This window comes from Filicampus tigris, chromosome 9 (genome assembly GCF_054856515.1).
Source record: "Filicampus tigris isolate MCC_2025a chromosome 9, RoL_Ftig_1.0, whole genome shotgun sequence".
NCBI classification, from domain to species: Eukaryota; Metazoa; Chordata; class Actinopteri; order Syngnathiformes; family Syngnathidae; genus Filicampus; species Filicampus tigris.
In genome coordinates this window covers 11,061,635-11,079,186 of record NC_141225.1, presented here as the reverse complement: position 1 = coordinate 11,079,186, position 17,552 = coordinate 11,061,635, and the positions used below count along the sequence as shown (strand labels likewise).

Here is a 17,552-nt window from a genome sequence, read left to right as displayed (position 1 = left end):
AAATGACCAATTGACAAAAATCCGTCAAAAACCTGGCCAATTTTAAAGAAGCAGATACCGCCCGTTTAAATCGGCCGTCTGATTATTCGGTTGGGCCCTACTTTAAAGTAAGAAGATTCCATAAATTGCCTCATGCCTCATCCTTTGGCAACCTCAATAAACCCGCCATCAAAGTGTGCTAGTGTGTTGGACTAAAGTGAGGCAAACTCTTTTGTTTACAGAGTTTCCCCCAGTGCGGTTAGCGTTTGACAGCTTGTCAAACTCCCACACATCTCTCACAAGGGCAGGAACATGGTCAAAAACACCAGGAGGGTGCAGACCGTCTCTTCCCGCAAACTACACTTTGTGAGGCCTGCTGATTTAAGTCTAGTGTTTCATACAAAACCCACACGTTGTTTGTTTCACTCGTTACCATAGGGACAGTGGCATCCCTCATTAGTTGACCTGAATAGATGCTGCGGGGGTAGGTAGCGCTGTTAGCATGGTCCCTACAGAGCACATAAGAAGTTGATCATGCCAACTGTAGGCAAAACAATAAAGTCAACATTTTTATTAGGTTTTGAGTTGTGAAGTGAAGCGTTTTCTTTGTTCAACATGCAACATTGTTACAGTGCCACGGTCCTGACTGGTAACTCTACCCCCATGTGGAGCCGCATTGGGAGTCTGTTTCTGGAATGACAGTGATGGAGAGAGTCCGAAATACAGACTGCCATATTGAGAGAGACGTGGGGGTTCAGAATCTGTTTGTCTCTGCATCACCGTCACGTTCCTTTCCTGCCCTGTCAGCTGTTTGATAGACAGAGAGCTATATTACCTCCATCTGATTGCTTTACAATCCTCTGGCACCAGACCGTCTGCCTCAGGTAGATTCTGCACCTGTGTGTTCCAGCAGGTCACAAGCACTAACCACACACACACACACACACACACCCACACAAGGAGTTGTCACTCTATCACTTTGCTATTCAGTACTTTAAGTGCAGTGTGTGCAATCACATGGGTCTATAAAACACTGGCCGCTCGCATACTGCCAATAAAAAGTGTACATTTCCACCTTTTTACCACGTTACTCTTGTGTTTAAATGGCACAGAATGGGGTAATGAAGTTGACCAGGGTTTTTTTTTTCTGACTTTGAACGTAATCCCTGACAGACAGAGATCTGTAGTTTCTTTCACACAAGGTTTCATAAAATTGCAGCATCAAAGACCAAACAGTAGACCTGTTTTTTTTTTGGGTGTTTGTTTTTTGGCCTGTGCCTTTTACACGGCCCTCAACAAAGCCGGACTTTGCCGTCTCTTTGTGTTCACACATCAACATGGCTTTCCCACAATCAGATAATTGGATGTGTGGTGATGTCAGTGTGTGAAGTATAAAAGACGTCATTTCCTTGCTTTAGCCACAGGTGGATGATTGTTGGGTCCTCTCTTTTTGCTCTGAAATGCCCGATTCTGCAGAAGTTCGAACTACTTTCACACTGCTTGTCTTTTTCACAGCTATCCGATGCGTAACGGAGGCGGAACATCGCCTGTGTGCAACGCTAGAAGAAGGATGTGAAGTTTAACACTTAACACTGACCTCTTCCACCCTGTTGTGTTGAGTATTCTCATCATCATGCACTGAGGTTATCTGATTGTGGGATGTCGTGTCACTGTGTGAAAGCGCACATGCTAGCAGCAATATAGCATTAATTTGTGTATAAAAGACAGAGGCATATTAATACTATGTTACCTGTTGCGTCTCTGATGCGGTGTCTCCGATTAGTCGAGGAGTCGACTTTACTACCCTGCATCGATGTTTCAAGGTTCAAGTCCACAAATCACTAATGACCTGTTTTTGGCATCTTGTTTACATATCTGACAATTTACAGAGGACTTTTGACTTGCCCGTCAGCTGCCAAATCTCTTTGATCAGTGAAATGTCTGGCCAAGAAAGCGGCACACCCTTCCTACATCTGCGCTGGTCTGAGAACAAGAAAATAAGATGGTTGTTTATGAGTGGTTAGACTTGCTAGCTTTGGCTACTCTGATCACAGCTAGTCTTTACACTACTCGCAAGTTAGGGATATTCGGCTTTCAGGTGAACATTTATGGAAAATGTAAAAAGTTCACGCTACATCATATCGTTATATCATGAAAGTAGGACATTTAGGTAGAAGGATGCACTGGTGATTTCCAGAGCTGGGCATACCACCTATGTGACGGACCGGTCTGCCTATCCGCAAATGACGGATGCCCATTTTGTCGGCGATAAACGATAGATGGGACACTTAAAAAAATAGTGGGACTAAGCATAGTCGGAAGCCTGTCTATGTAATTGTCTATTTTCGTGACGTGTTTTTATTTTGGAGGGGGGGGGGTTAGACAGATCAAACTCTAACTGAGAAGCTCATCCATGGAAGCGATGGCGGAAGCCTGTTTAAAATGATAGTGGGACCGGCCTACGGGCGATTACTATTTGGTCCGGCCGGACAAAATGGCAGATAAACGGACAGCGGATGGGTACCCGCACTGCTGACGGATAACGATTGACGGACCCTCAATTTCTAGTAAAATGCCCAACTCTGGCGATTTCCTCATCTCAAACAATTTATTCAAACAAAAGTTAACAACAATGGTGGGTACACCACAACAACAAATGTCAACGTCTCAATGACTCGTCATGTGCCCTTGAGCATCAGCTACAGCTTGACAACGACGTCTCATGCTGTTCAAACGTTGACTTATTGTCTGCTGGGCCATAACATCCCACTCTTCTTGAAGAACAGCCCTTAGGTCATTGAGGTTCTGGGGTGCAGAGTTTCGAGCCTCTACACGGCGACTCAGCTGATCCCACAGGTTTTCCACAGGATTCAGGTCTGGAGAAAGTGCAGGCCATTCTATTTGAGGTACACCAGTCTACAACAGCTGTTCCCTGATGATGCAACCTGCTGGAGCATTGTTGTCCATGAAGATGAAATTAGGTCTATGTTGTCACTAATCAATAGTCACTGGATTAATGGTGTTATTCAGGTAATATGGGCTTGTCACTGTACCATTCACAAAGTGTAGGGCAGTTCTGTACCGACTGGACACACTTGCCCACAGTGTAACGCCGCCACCACCAAAAGAATCCAGATTTTTTAGCAGACTGTATGTATAACATATGACTAAGATTACAACACTGTGTGCATAGTACAGCACAATGCCGTAAAATGTACAAGTGTGAAAGCGGAAGCACGTTCCCTTGCGAAATATGAAAGCCTGTCCTCGAATTCAAGTTAAAGAGAAATTACTATTTTTTGGAGCTTCACTACGGTGTCTCGTATTACAACATACTATGCTATGGAACACAAGAAGAGACTGTCCGGCTCATATACTGAAAAAAAATTGAATTTTTAATTTACTCAATTTTATTTCATGAGGTGGTTGCACAAAATAAAACCACCTTCCAGGTACATTTTCTAAATAGATGTATAGTCTAATTAAGACATTTGTTTTGATTCAGATCATTGTATTTCGTACAACCACTCGACGAAATAAAATTGAGTAAAACCACTTTTTCGAAACACTTTTTGTTAGTGTAGAAGACAAAAACAAGCACAGGGCTCGCACGAATTACAACAACTACATTCAGCGTAATTGTGAACTGTAATTTTGAATCACCTGTTTTTATTTGTTTGTACGCTGATCCATGGAAATATATCTTTATATGAAATCGACTGCTGTACCGTGGTGAAAAAATAGCACTGTAACAAAAAATTGTAGTCCTTTAAACACTAACACAAAACTGGAGCTGTCTATTACGTTTGCATGGTTTCAAGAAAGAAAATCTCTGGAATTAACGCATTTCACTTATAAACATTTAAAAAATCAAAGCGTAGCACTGAATGACTCATGCAGACTAGCTTGTCGGACTATCATGGGGCAACGCTGAATGTTTGTCACCAGTGACTGGTTGGACCTGATCTGTCACAAGTATCTTTATCCTTTATCCTTTCACCAAGCGCAGAGGGTGGGGCTTAGCTCAGACAAGTGTACAAAAATTTACTTACACTAAACTTTTATTTTTTATTTTCAATGCACCTCTGCCTTAACGGAATGGGTGCACCTTTCCCGCTTTTTGGATAACACATGCTCAAACAACATGCAATCACCTCTTTGTGGCGTATAAGCATATTTCTGTCAATCATGGTACACCTAATCTTTACCATCTTTGATGCATGACTTGGATCCCCACTGCATGTAGTCAGTGAAGGAAGGAAAAACAGGTCAGCATATTGTGCAACCGCTTGGCACTATGCGATCATTGTGTGCTTCATGCAGTTCAAGTGCTGAAGCATGCATTTAGGAGTAAGCGTGCATGCACACAAGTGCAGAATTGTACATTTGCGGTCCATGTTTTGACCGGAAACCTCATCACTTTTATTATGTATTACTTTTTTCATTGAACATAGTGGGCTGTGGAATACAATACACCATTCTGAATCCTGTGTGTCCTATACATACTATGATGGTTTGCAAGAAGACCTGTTTCAAATCTCTCACTAAAATGAGTTTTTAGTAGATTCACACATGTGCGAGTGTTTTTATTTTATGATCTTTTTTTCTGTTATAAGAGCAGACTTACAATAAGTTCTACCACACCAAAAAAGTTGGAATATTTATGAATCATGCACACAGGACACCACTATTTTAAACCCAGAAAATAAAAATAGCATTTGGATTTATTCAATTTCTATGAATTATATTTTTATACTTATAGACTATTTAGATTCTGTGTATTAAAAATGTTTTTTTTATAACATATGTTGGTACACTATACTTTTCTTTCATTATAACATTTACATTACTATCATTACATTTCTTTGTTAATTGGCTGCAAAAATCTCATAGTGCGCTTGATGGAAGTTACCAAGTATGTTACCTCACCCACAGGGCTATACTAAACAATCATCTTCACTCGCTGCTTAAGGCTTCCACATCATCTGAGGCGCTGCACAGGAACAGGAAAGTCGGGATTCAACAAGTACAAGGTGAACCTGCAGTGTGCCACTCAAAACAAATGTTATGATCCAAAAAGTCAACTCCCGTCTTCTAACCTCGAACATGAGCAACTATGCGCAGCACCACCTGTGCATGTTTGCGCTTATACCCAGCACAGACATGTGCCTATATGCACTGCAGACTGCGTGTGTCATATGTCCGTGGTTTACAAACACTGTATGTCTGCCGTTACCAGACACCGTGGCTATTCTGGCCCCTCTTTCCAAGTGCCCCCCCACCCCTCCCCCAAACCCCCCACCCCATCCTAGTGTCCGGTCTCCATGTGGAAGTCTGCAAGCCAAGGTCACCGGGTCACATTCCTCCAGCTCTTTGGCATTCTGCCTTAGGGTTCAAGTAGTGTGGAAGTGTGTGTGTGTGTGTACTCGCGTAGGGTGTGTTCTGCATTGCCAACAGATAGAGGCGCACACACACATGAAATATAGAGCCAAAAAGGGATGTGTTATACAGGCGTATGATTAACGTGGCTGTCTACACACGTACTTTCAGCAGCGCTGGGTGGCTGGGAGGTGAACACTGCTGACACGTTTGTATGTTTGAGGCTTGACGGGGGCCTCCAGGATCATTTGCGGATCGTCATATTCTCAAATGACATATGAATGTGATAACTATTGAATACCAACGTGTTGGTATGCAAAGTAAAACGGCAAAGTCGAATCGAATTGGAAGAATGTCTTTTCTGATTTGGTTTACTGTCATGGTTAATGGCTTTATTACCTCTTCATGGATTAGTGAATCAATCATGGGTTGTGTTGAGCAATTTTTACATTACGGAAAAAGCTTCTTTCTTTAATTTGTGGTGTACTTGAGATGACTAATGCAGCACACCACACAGATGGCCATATATTTGCCAACAATTAAGTCATCTTCACCAAACCATCTGTTCTACTACCAAGACTGAAGACTGAATCTGTTTAGATTTTAAACAGTGGGTGAATACAAAGAAGAAAGCGTCGTAGCAGAAGAAAGAGAAGAATCTGTGCAAACTGTTTATACGCTCACTAAATTGTGGTTGCAAAATCTTCTTGTCATTTTTATTGCGAATGACAAGTTTCCAGTTTGTAAACAAAGATGACGTAATCACGTAATCAATCTCGGTGGGACGGCATTGTAGGGCTACTTTTTATGTTGCTGACGTGTTCTAGGATGGAGAGGGAAAAATCAAGATAAGCTAAACTAAGGTAAACCTCACAAACAATAATGCTAATAAATTAAGAGCTTAAATTACATGGAGCTAATGTGCTTCGAAGCTCATCGCTGAATTAGTTAGCTACCAGTTACTAGCTCGCACTAGTAGCAAGCACCTTGCCATTATTTCAGAATTACTGACTACTTACTCAACATTTCAAGACATAGGGGTTAAGTTAAGCCATTAAGGCCTAGAGCGCCTGGCTAAACATAACCTAAGGTCGTCAACCTCAAAAACTTCAAGTTTTCCTGGAAATTCAACACCTAGAAAATAATCAATAGCTCACCCCCTGTAGCAGATAGAAACATAATGCCAAAAGAATTTGAAATCTTAGACATGTGGCTTTCACACAGGCCTGAGTTTATTGATCTTTACTGTTTCAATCGAAGATGTAAAAATATCTTGATTCAGTGTAAGAGAAGCACTATTTTTCATTTTTAAATATGTATATCTAAAGTATTTTTAATACAATTCTCTATTCTGTTACAAAGACGTCAATATTGTCATTGTCGACAAACATATATCTTAAGCATATATCACGTTCGACTGGTTCCACTGGTTTGGAGTCCGCAAGCGCGTCGTGTTTTTCACTTCCATTACTGGCGGACATTACCGACATCCTCCGAGGAGTCACGACACCATCACGTGTATATTCCGATGCATTTTATTGGCTAGGAGACTGAGAATTGGATTAAAAAAAGAAAATGAGGTATACGCTCTCCCGACTTTAAAGGTAGGAACACGAAACAGCGCTCCTGGCTTTAGTGGTAGAAACGCGGATATGCGCTCCCGGCCTTAATGGGTTAAACCAAATGGCCACGATAACTCACCAGATATGAAACGAGCACCGCAAACGCAGGCATTCCTGATTATGTCTTTGGTCCAGTCTGTGTCTTAAATAGCTTGCAGCCACGGCCACATTTCCCATTATGCCGAATGGATATCAATTACTGCAGACATAATAATAAAATCATAAAAATTACGATTACTTACTTTCCAACGTATGGTATAATGTAGGCTAAAAACATGGCTTTATTGTTTTTTTTACTTGCGCATGCGCATTACGGGAAAAACTGAAAAAATGTTTCAGCATTTAACCTACATTTTATCAATACGTTCGAACGCACTTTGCAAATATGTTTGAAGGAGTTTGCCATTCAAACATGTTTACTCCACAAGGGCAGTTCAAAATAAACAATCTCTCAAGTACCTGAAGTCATGAAAATTGTTTTACTCTCAGCCCCCCCCCCCCCCCCCCCCCACATATTGTTTAAGGGAAAAATCCTGGCACCATGCCTGATGCTATAACTTAACGATAGGCATTGACGATGCCTAATAAATGAAAAATTCCATTCCATCATCTTCTACAGTGTTTGTCCTTCTCCTATCCACTGCCGAGAAGGCACTTATACCAGCAGACTTTGGGTGAGAGGTGTGGTACACCCTGGATTGGCCATGTGGTGTTCTATCAAAACGTGAGACGCAAATTATGCAAATTGGGAAAAAGTAACCCAAAACAAGGGCATGTTGCATGGGCCATGAACTTCCTGGAGTTATATTCCCTGGAATTTCGAGGTTCTAGCCGGAAATCCAGCTCGAGGCTATAACCCCCACCGCCCGCCCGCGGAAAGGGTCGCAGAGTGTGAATAAGTCCACAGAGCAAACATGGCCGTGGCTGACAGGCGGACTGACTCAGCGCCACATTCCAGTGGAGTCACCCATCCACTTTACCCTCGGCACACGCACCCCTCTGCACGCACCAACACACACACAGTACATGCATCACCTTTTAAATCTGCTTCTCCCCATCGCACTGTGCACTATACAGGTGCGCTGTGCTTATACCATCTAATTAACCGCAACAACTGCTTCCCATAATGGCATTTGTCACTCAGTCTTACTCATGATGTGCACATACCCCGATTGCTCAGTGCATATCACTCTTGTAACACATTTCTATTGCTCCCAACAAAATATACGAGGTTTGGATTTATTTTATTCAACACAGAAAGACAGGGGTCAATGGAAGTACGAGCATGGCAAGCAGAAGAGGCTGAGCGCTCACCTTAGGAAAAGAGAGCGAGAGAGACAAAGTGTTAAATGTAAAATGTATGACAGTCAGTACAGTATATCCCCAAGCAGCTGCTATTGCATGTCTGGATGCTGAGCTGCCAACCACCAAGGGCCCTCATTCATTCACTCACAGACTGATCCCCAAACCGGTCTGTCAAGGAACCAACATATAAGCGCAGTTGACACTATCTCGACATACATGTTGAAGTAACACACTTCACCATTATAAAAGTTGCTCACACCCCTATAGCTATAATATGATGACATCACAGTGACGTCTTGACCCTGAGCCTCATTTTCACGGGACAACCGGGTATGATTTTTAACCCACTCAACATCGGAATCGAAGTCACACAGGAAACGGATGTGGCGCTGTACAAACAAAAAAGGAAGTGGATATTGCTTTTTCCGCAGAGCAAATTGCTATCCTTACGCAGGTCGCCTTAGGGTGAAGGAACACCAAGCCCATGTCAAACAACTAGCCGCAATCAATGTGAATTGTTGCGTCACCTAACTTGACTAGTATCTTGTCCAAACGAATCACGCATGAATAAAATGTACAAAATCGGATGTATTAAATCAATTAACAGTAAAACTCGCTAGACTATCAAAGTAGCATGGAGAAACACAGTTTACTTTGTTTTTTTCTCCAGGGCTCCCCCTACAGTAGTAACAGTGGAATAAATTTTTGGACCACTGTAGAAGCTACAAACTCATTTATTAAGTGACAAAGGCAGGAAAAGCCAAGTCATAAGAAACCAGCACCTCCAAATCTGAGACCATGGTCATCATTCGGAAACGGGTGGAGTGCCCTCTTCAGGCCGGGAAATCCTGCCCCAAGTGGAGGAGTTCAAGAATCTTGGGGTTTTCTTCACGAGTGAGAAAAGGAAGGAGAAGGAGGCCGACAGGAGGATCGGTGCAGTGTCTGCAGTGATGCGGGCTGTTTGTCAGTTTGTCATGGTGAATAAGGAGCTGAGCCGAAAGGCACGGCTCTTGATTTATCGGTCGATCTAGGTTCGTACCCTCACCAACGGTTATGAGCTGTGACTCCTGACTGAAAGAGCAAGACCCAGCTGAAATTTGTTTCTTCCGCTAGGTGTCTGGGCTCTCCCTTGGAGATAGGGCGAGAGGCTCGGTCATCAGGGAGGGAATCCGAATCGAGCCTCTGCTCCTCCTCATTAAGAAGAGCAAGTTGAGGTGGCTCGGGCAGTGGTTAGGATGCCTCCTGTATGCCTCCCTGGTGAGATGTGGCACGTCCCACCGGGAAGAGGCCCTGGGACGACCCAGGATAGACTGGAGAAACTATGTCTCCCGTGCGGGCTGGGAACGCCTTGGGATTCTTCGGAAAAAGTTGGATGAAGTGGCTGGGGAGAGGGAAGTCTGCGACCCCCGGGTAAGCGGAAAAATGGATGGATGAAAAAGAAACCAGTATTTGTCAGAAAAGCATGTGTTGATATAAACATTGTCTGATAATTTTAGTGTAAGTTTAGAGTAAACCTTGACTAATCCACTAATATTAGAGTCCTCTAAAGTAAGTCTGAAGTTTCAATGCCAAAGCAAAGTACTTTTACTTAATAAAACAGTTTAACTCGTCAATACCAGGCTTCTCAATGCATACTGTATATCAGAAAACAAGTAAAGCTAATAGATTCAGACCATACATGTTTCAACAAGATGTTTTCCAGCACAAAATTGTGACTTCAGAATTAAATTAATATGTGAGACCCACCCAGTGAGATATCAGAGCATTTCAATGCAGAACTCTTTCTTGGCGGTCAACCCTTCAAAACATTTCAAGAAAATTGGTTGCGTGCTTCGCAGAATTTTACGAACACCGATGAGAACATTTGGTGGAGGCAGTAACTGCAGATAAAAGAGACTTTGGGATCAAATTATGCCGTTTACCTGCCTATTTTGTCCTTTAGTGTCAAGCAGGGCCACGCTGTTAGGCGTGTGTGATTAACCCTGCATGAGTCAGATACAGGTGTTTTGTAATTGAAGCATGGCCTTTTAACACCTCCCCGTCCCCATTTTTTGTTTTAGGTTTATAGCAATGACACAGCCTGCATCTTGACACGCAAGCCTGCTGTCAATCAAGCGACATACAGGTCATCATTCAACACACTAGAGACCGTCCGACGGTCTGCAGTGCGGGTCTGTGTTTACGCTGTGACAGATTTGGACCTGACTTAGATATGAAAGCTCATCCTCATGGGAGAAGATTCGATAGCAGATTCTAGTACAGTTTGCAATAACTATGACTGAGCATAAGGGCCACTGATGAAGGTCATATCAAGAACCACAGTAGAGAAAGAGCGTTACATCTTGGTATTTGGATAAGATAAACAAACTGTGGGGGATTTTGAAAATTCTTCTCATATGTGTCAATGTTTATGGAGTCAAGGGACTTAAGTGGCGGTCCAATCCAGAGAACTTTACGTCCACCACCGACCTGTACTCAGGCTGTCATGTCGAGGGCTATTACCAATGTGTAATCGTGGTGATGACTGGTATTGTCGCCTGCCTAGAGTAATGCAATGTGGATTTTCCTGTAAGATCACAAGAGTGACGCAAAACCTCCGTCTCTAGAGCTCAAACTGAGTCATCTTTCTGAATAAAATATGAGACCTATGTTTGAGCTTATTACTTTCAGATGTGTGTGTTACTGGGAAGCAGTTGTGCAAAAATACCAAGTCAACAGAAGCCCACTTCTCCGTGTTTGTAGATTTTTATATTTTATATGTTGTTCCATTTTGCAACAAGCAGGATCATGCCAGTACTACCGTAGCGCAACTGACCAGGTTTCAACTGAGAAAGATCTTTCTGTTCTGGGTGTATTGTGCCATTTTTTGGTTTCCAAGCAGACAGTGGCGATACATAGAAGAAGCCTTAACGTACTTAATCTATGGCTTGTTCTTTTGACTTTGGTTTGGAAGGTGGCTAAAGGAAGTGTAATGGATCAAAAGCTGACTGTTGACGCAGATGGCTTGGGACACATCGCTACTCAGTTCACTATTCACAATCGTCCTTCTTGACTTTATTATGTCACTTGTACATTGTGAAATCATTTATTTTGAGCATTTAAGCCATTACACGTGCATATGTGGACAAAATCCAGATCTTGTGTCAGCACCCATGGCGATGAAGCTGACTGGAAGTTAACTTTACATTCTTTGTCTTTTGGGGGAAACGGGAGTATCATGAGAAAACCCATGCAGGCATGAACAAAACATGCAAATTGCACACAGAGAGGCCCCAAGCTCAGTCATTAAGAGCAGCCCATGCCATAAATAGAGATGGCGACCTTCCTTCTGTGAGCAGCAGTAGTCCTAAAGACTCTTCATCCTGCATGCACGGTTTGGAGTGTTTTCTCGTGCCTCTTAAAAGATTGTAACTGTGTGGAGGGCTGTGCAATTAATTGAAAAGTCAATTACAATTACCATTATTACAGTGAACGATTACAAAATTGGCATTTTTCTTTATATTTATTACGTTTAAACATTTTCTAGAGTTGTGTTGAATAATCGTGATTTCAATTATTACCAAAATAATCATCGGACATTGAAGCCATCCAACAGCTAGGAACCCAAGGATAAATCAACCTGTCCATCATCACTTACACTGGAGTTGTACTTGGAAAGATTCTACTACTGTCAGCAGGATGGTTACCAACTTATACAGTACTTCCCTTAGGCTTAAGACACCCAAAAAAAACAATTGAGGTTAACCGAAGACAAATTGTTTGTGGTTGTAAATGTGAGTGTGAAAGGCTGTCTATACTGCTATAGGCGTGAAAGGAATAGGAACTTGTATATGTCAAGGCCACTTATGTGTTTGGACCATGGGAAGTATTGCCTGAATTTAGAGTGGCAGTAGTTTACTTACCTCTAAAATAATTACTTGAATGATTGGAGATAAATACAAGCTATACCATGCCTTGCACTTAAAAATCCCATTCTCACGACCTGTTTAAGACAGATTTTTTCCCACGACAGTGGTGGGAGGCCTTCTCTCTGAAAGCGAGTACAATAGGAATGTAGCGATTAATCGAAAATCGATCTGCCAGATTAATCAAATCGATTAATCGAGTTGTTTAAATTCATCTAGAAAATTATTTCTGAAAACGTTTTTTTCATTCCAGATGCATAGCACATTTTGAATGTGTAGATCAAGTTATGCTTTTGCACCAAGCATCATTGCGTATTGCCTTTGTGGATGGCTGCAGAACCACATTAGTGCACAGAGACAAGCATGGTAGCAATTTTTTAAAAAATGAAAATTGAATCCAATCGGGGCTTGAGTGAATCGTTACATCCCTATGGTACAATACGAAAAAGCTGGGACAGGAATGTGAAAAGTGTGTAAAGGCCTTTTCACACTGCACTTAGTAGCGCGCAGTGCACCGTCAAACAATCCATTCATTGTGTAGGTGCTGCGTGCAAGGTGAGTGTTTGCTGCCGCGGTATCACAAAGGCAAACGCACATGAAATGGCTAATGTTCAATTCGAACAGCAGCTTGCTGTGATGACAGACACAACATCCAAAGGGAGATGTGGTTGCGGAGTGATTTCAGAATGACAACAGCAAAGAGATTTTGGCAGAGTTGTATTGTAAACAACATGCCGAAAATGGAGGAAATAATAATAAATGTGGTGTCTCAGCGTCCAGAGCTTTGGGACACTTGACAGATTGACACAAAGGCAAATGACGTACAGTCACATGATAAAGAAGGCAAAGCAATGAACGAAGATCTCCACCACACTGAATGTAACAGCTTGGTTTCACGTGTAAGAGATGTGAGATTTTTGTATTTTTATATATAAATGTTAGCCTCAAATGGAATATAACATAGCAACACAAGCTTCACTTGTACGTACGTATCACCTCTTCATTATAAGCAAATCAGAGCTTTCCATTGTAATTACTTGACCTCCAGATCAGCAGGTAAAGGTGCCAGGCTACTAACTTGTTTGGTAGCTTCGCAACCATCGTCAAATATAGACACACTTGCGCCAGGATGCCATCTGCCTTGCGACTTCCTGCAAATTGCCCTACAGCGAGCGCCATGAAAGCAAAGTGCAGTGTGAAAAAGATTTGACACTACACTAATTTCTTCCACTCTGTTGTGTTGAGAGCAATTGTTGCGGCCTTACAGGTATTTTGCACGTCACACGAGGCGCTGGCACAAATTCAGGCATCTAATCTAATGATCTGATTGCGGGATTCCGTGTCAGCATTGTGGAAGCGCACACAGGTGTGGTAATATTCCATCTACCTAGATTCTGTGTGAAAGGCACAGTCTGACGGCCAGTCCACCGATACCGCTATGATGCAAACATTTTGCCGAAACTGTGTGTGAAGGTAAATCCATGTACCATTTGTTCTGTTCGTTTTCAATTGGCAATGAAAAATAAAACAATTGCTTGATTTTTCATACATGAATTTTTGGCTCTGATCAAAAATATAAAATGGAAAAACGAGCCACAGGTCTGGATTTGAGTTTTAATATTGAATTGGTCGGATTTACGTGACCGCTAATTCATCAACATATTTAGTAATAATTAGCTTAGTAACCACCACAATCATTCAGGACCACGACCACGATCTATCAAATGGTCCATTCATCCAACCATCCATTGAACCATTTTCTCCAGGCTATCTGGGGTCGCGTTGCTGAGGCATCAACTTTAACAGGGAAGCCGCAACTTCCCTCTCCCCAGTCACGTCATCCAGCTTCTGGGGCATCCGAAGCGTTCCAAAGCAAGCTAGGAGACATACACTGTAGTTTCTCAAGCCTGACATGTCCCGGGTCATTCCCGGGACCTCCTTCCAGTGGGAAGTTCCCGCAAGACCTCACCAGGGAGGCGTCTACGTGGTATTTTAACAAGATGCACTAGCCACCTCATCAAAAGGAGCAGCGGCTCTAACCTGAGCTCCTGACCATGCTTCTCGCCCTAACTATCAAATGAGCATTCAGACTTAATATAATATGGACATGAATATATTTTTAGGGCCGCTGCACACTGCACAATGCTTAAGAAATCGACTAGGACCCGACCATTACACAGTCGGCCAGTGGCCACTCACCCCCACGCATTGGGCATTTAGAATCAGGACTTGAAAGCCTGTATTGCGTTCTAAGGCTCCTCATACAATATGTTGCACTAAGTTACTTTTTTTCAATCCATAAAAAGATAGAGTGTCAGTCCAGGAAGACGCAGATTGATTGCTACGGAAAGAGGATATGGTCGAGAATAAAGACAAACAAATGGGGATATATTGAAAGGTGGGGATCGTTCTTCATTTAAAGGTAACCAGCATGATAGGTACGCCGCTTTATTTTTAACACAAGCTTTGCTATTTCATCCACAGGTACTGATGAAATTATAAATATGGTGAAGTATTGTTGTAAATCACAATACAGGCGGTCCTCAGGTTACGCGGTACTCAACCTACGTCGTTTCGACTTTACGACACCGTTTCGTCCGCCATTTTGTCTCCAAGTGTGTGTGTAAAAAAGAAAGGATCTTCTAGCGATGCTTGTCGATCCAAAAGGAAAGCCATTACCATGGAAAAGAAGCTGGATATCATCAAAAGGTCGGAGAAATGCGAGACGCCGACGAACACTGGATATTTACTTGGAGATTTAGTGGGTATCAATGCATAAATTCTGACTTCCTTGGAAATTGGGGTTATATGTCGCCAGCTTAGGAACGAAAACCGTTCCTAACCCGAGGACTGCCTGTCTGTGTACCTTATATACTCTATTTTTATCGCTTTCCGTGTGTGGTGGGCGGCTCTGTCACGCTCGCTTATAATCCGGAGATTGATTTTCCACCTGTGTGAAATTTTGAATCGTCTCAAAACCAGTGGCCAAGATTCGTCCACTCGAGAAATCTTGTGACAGAACCCCTCACACTGCATGAGTGTTGAGTGGAGTTCTGCTGAATCGCTCAGTGTGCAGCAGAGTCCCTTGGAGGAACAAAACTTGTGACTCTTAATGACAACTAAATGATCAGCAGGATTTTCCAAGCATATGATCAGAACCTTTTCAAGTGAAATTGCACTTTGCTTTTAACCTCATTACACCGCCTAGCCTTCATCAGGGGTCAACCTCTTGCTCTACATTTTTGAAGGTTTATGGCTTCAGTCTCTATATCATTGATGATATCAGTGTTGCCATATTTCCTAGATATGATTGCCACTTCAGCACTGAAGACCTCATACATTGTAAGAGGCATTTTCATCCATTTTCTTATTATTCTTATTAGCGTTGAGGGTGACATATCTATGCTGACTTTGGGCAACGGGTGGGGAGCACCCTGTGCTGTTCATCAGCCAATCACAGGGCACATAGAGACAAACATCAATTTACACTCACTTGCACATGTAAGGACAACTCGCGGCCCTGGGACCATTTGCGGCCCACAGGATGATATTATAAGTGAAATGTTAACGCGACCCCTACATTCGTTCTAATGAGCATTTGTTTAATCACTTACCGGCTACTGCAGCTCATGCTCACGACAGCTTTCGGCGAAATGTAATTCTGAAATTACACACGGTGAAAGGAAAAGATATCCTGACACACAGTCCGAGTCATTTTCAAAACTTTCCATGACGAGAGAAGTTGGTTGCCGAGAACAGCCAATTTAAAAAAAGGAGAGGGAATGTTTTTTGATGTCTTGAATTCACAGAGAAAGTTGCAGTGTTCAAGAAATCAGAGAGTCATTATTTAATTAGACATGTTGTGGAGTAGGGATGGACCGATTATCGGCCGGGCTGATTATCGGCACCTATATTTGGCTTTTTGACGAATATCGGCATTGGCCTTTTTTAAAACTCTGCTGGCTGATAATAAATCAATTTAAAACTGTGGAACTCAAAACAAAGATATGTGAAAGTTTAACATTTCTGTCATTTTGAAATTTTGAAATTTTCATTTACTGTAGAAAACTACATGGAGCTATTTTTTCTTCATTTATCCTTTTTGAGACATGCTGACAACCCCTGGTGCTCCCTGAACTTTTTATTAGAATTTTATTACAGAGATGTATAATGTCAAAAATTTCTTGAAATGATAATTTTAAAAAAATCAACATTATGCAAACCTGAAACATTGTTCAATAAACATGTTAAAAGACGTTGCAACAAAGTTAAGAGTAAATTTTTGTTTAGATGCCAATATTTTCCTTTTTACTGAAAATGAATATTGGCTCCAAATATCGGTTATCGGCCTCCTTGACTACTAATAATCGGTATCGGCCCTAAAAAAAGCACATCGGTCTATCTCTACTGTGTAGTATGCAAAGTACCAGGGAGATGCGAGAGAGGACCAGGTCAGCAATCGTTCACGCTCTGAAGAACCTTTATGTTCTGATCTGAACAGAACTGTTATTAATAAACATTGAGAAGATTGGGTTAGTTGTACTTTTTTTAAATACTTCAACCCCTTTTTGTGGAATACTTGACGCAATCCAGACTATCTCCAGCGACTCCCACATAAATTGAGTTGAGACCCCTGATTTAAGGTCTACAATGAATCTAAAGTGCATGTTTTTGGAATGTGTCAGGAAGCTGGTGTTTGATGTGAAAACTTGCACAGGGAGAACATGCAAACCCCACACAAGAATTATGATGTTATATTATCATTTCCAGCTTCAGTGTGAAACCGAACAGGATAAGTTGTATGGAAAATGGAGCAAACAATGCAGACAATACACTTTGACAGCAGAACTCACCCAATAAAGAAAATGCAACTGAAATCTCTGGCTCTGACTCACTCACTTAGAAATGATGAAACCGTGTACACGCAAACGTGTATTTATGTTAGCTTTGTGAGGCATGAAGAGGACAGGAGACTGGAGACAGATTTGCCTGAGATGACTAGGCATGTGGGCTGCGACGGCTCCTAACCTGTGCTTAGGAGGACAGACACCCCGAGGGCAGGACCGCAGCAGCTGGTATGTTTCTATAAACAGACGGGGCCGTCCTCGTGTGATGTGCGCAGCAGATGCTGATTTCTGTCAGTCCACAGGAAGAAGCAATTATTGACTCACGCCTCCGATTTATAGCGCACATCAAATCATCCGATTACTGGCAGCCTTGAAGTGTGACTCATGTATTTGACAGCCATGCAGCAACAACAAAAAAAACAGTCAGTGTACAAAAGAGGACATGCCATTAGGACAAAACTTGAGACGCAAGATACAACAAATGACAACTCATTATTTCCCCCCAAAAATATCAT

General features: G+C 42.2%; 1 protein-coding gene and 1 long non-coding RNA gene across 2 annotated transcripts in view; both read right to left on the bottom strand.

Annotated features, from left to right (window-relative positions):
* Positions 1 to 17,552, bottom strand: part of errfi1a (ERBB receptor feedback inhibitor 1a) — a 56,122-nt gene that overhangs the window by 31,286 nt on the left and 7,284 nt on the right. The window lies entirely within an intron of this gene.
* On the bottom strand, positions 536 to 17,272 carry LOC147141922 (uncharacterized). Its single transcript, XR_015088203.1, has 2 exons — positions 17,219 to 17,272; positions 536 to 902 (listed from the first exon to the last, which is right to left on the bottom strand). It is a non-coding gene; the product is annotated as an uncharacterized LOC147141922 (long non-coding RNA).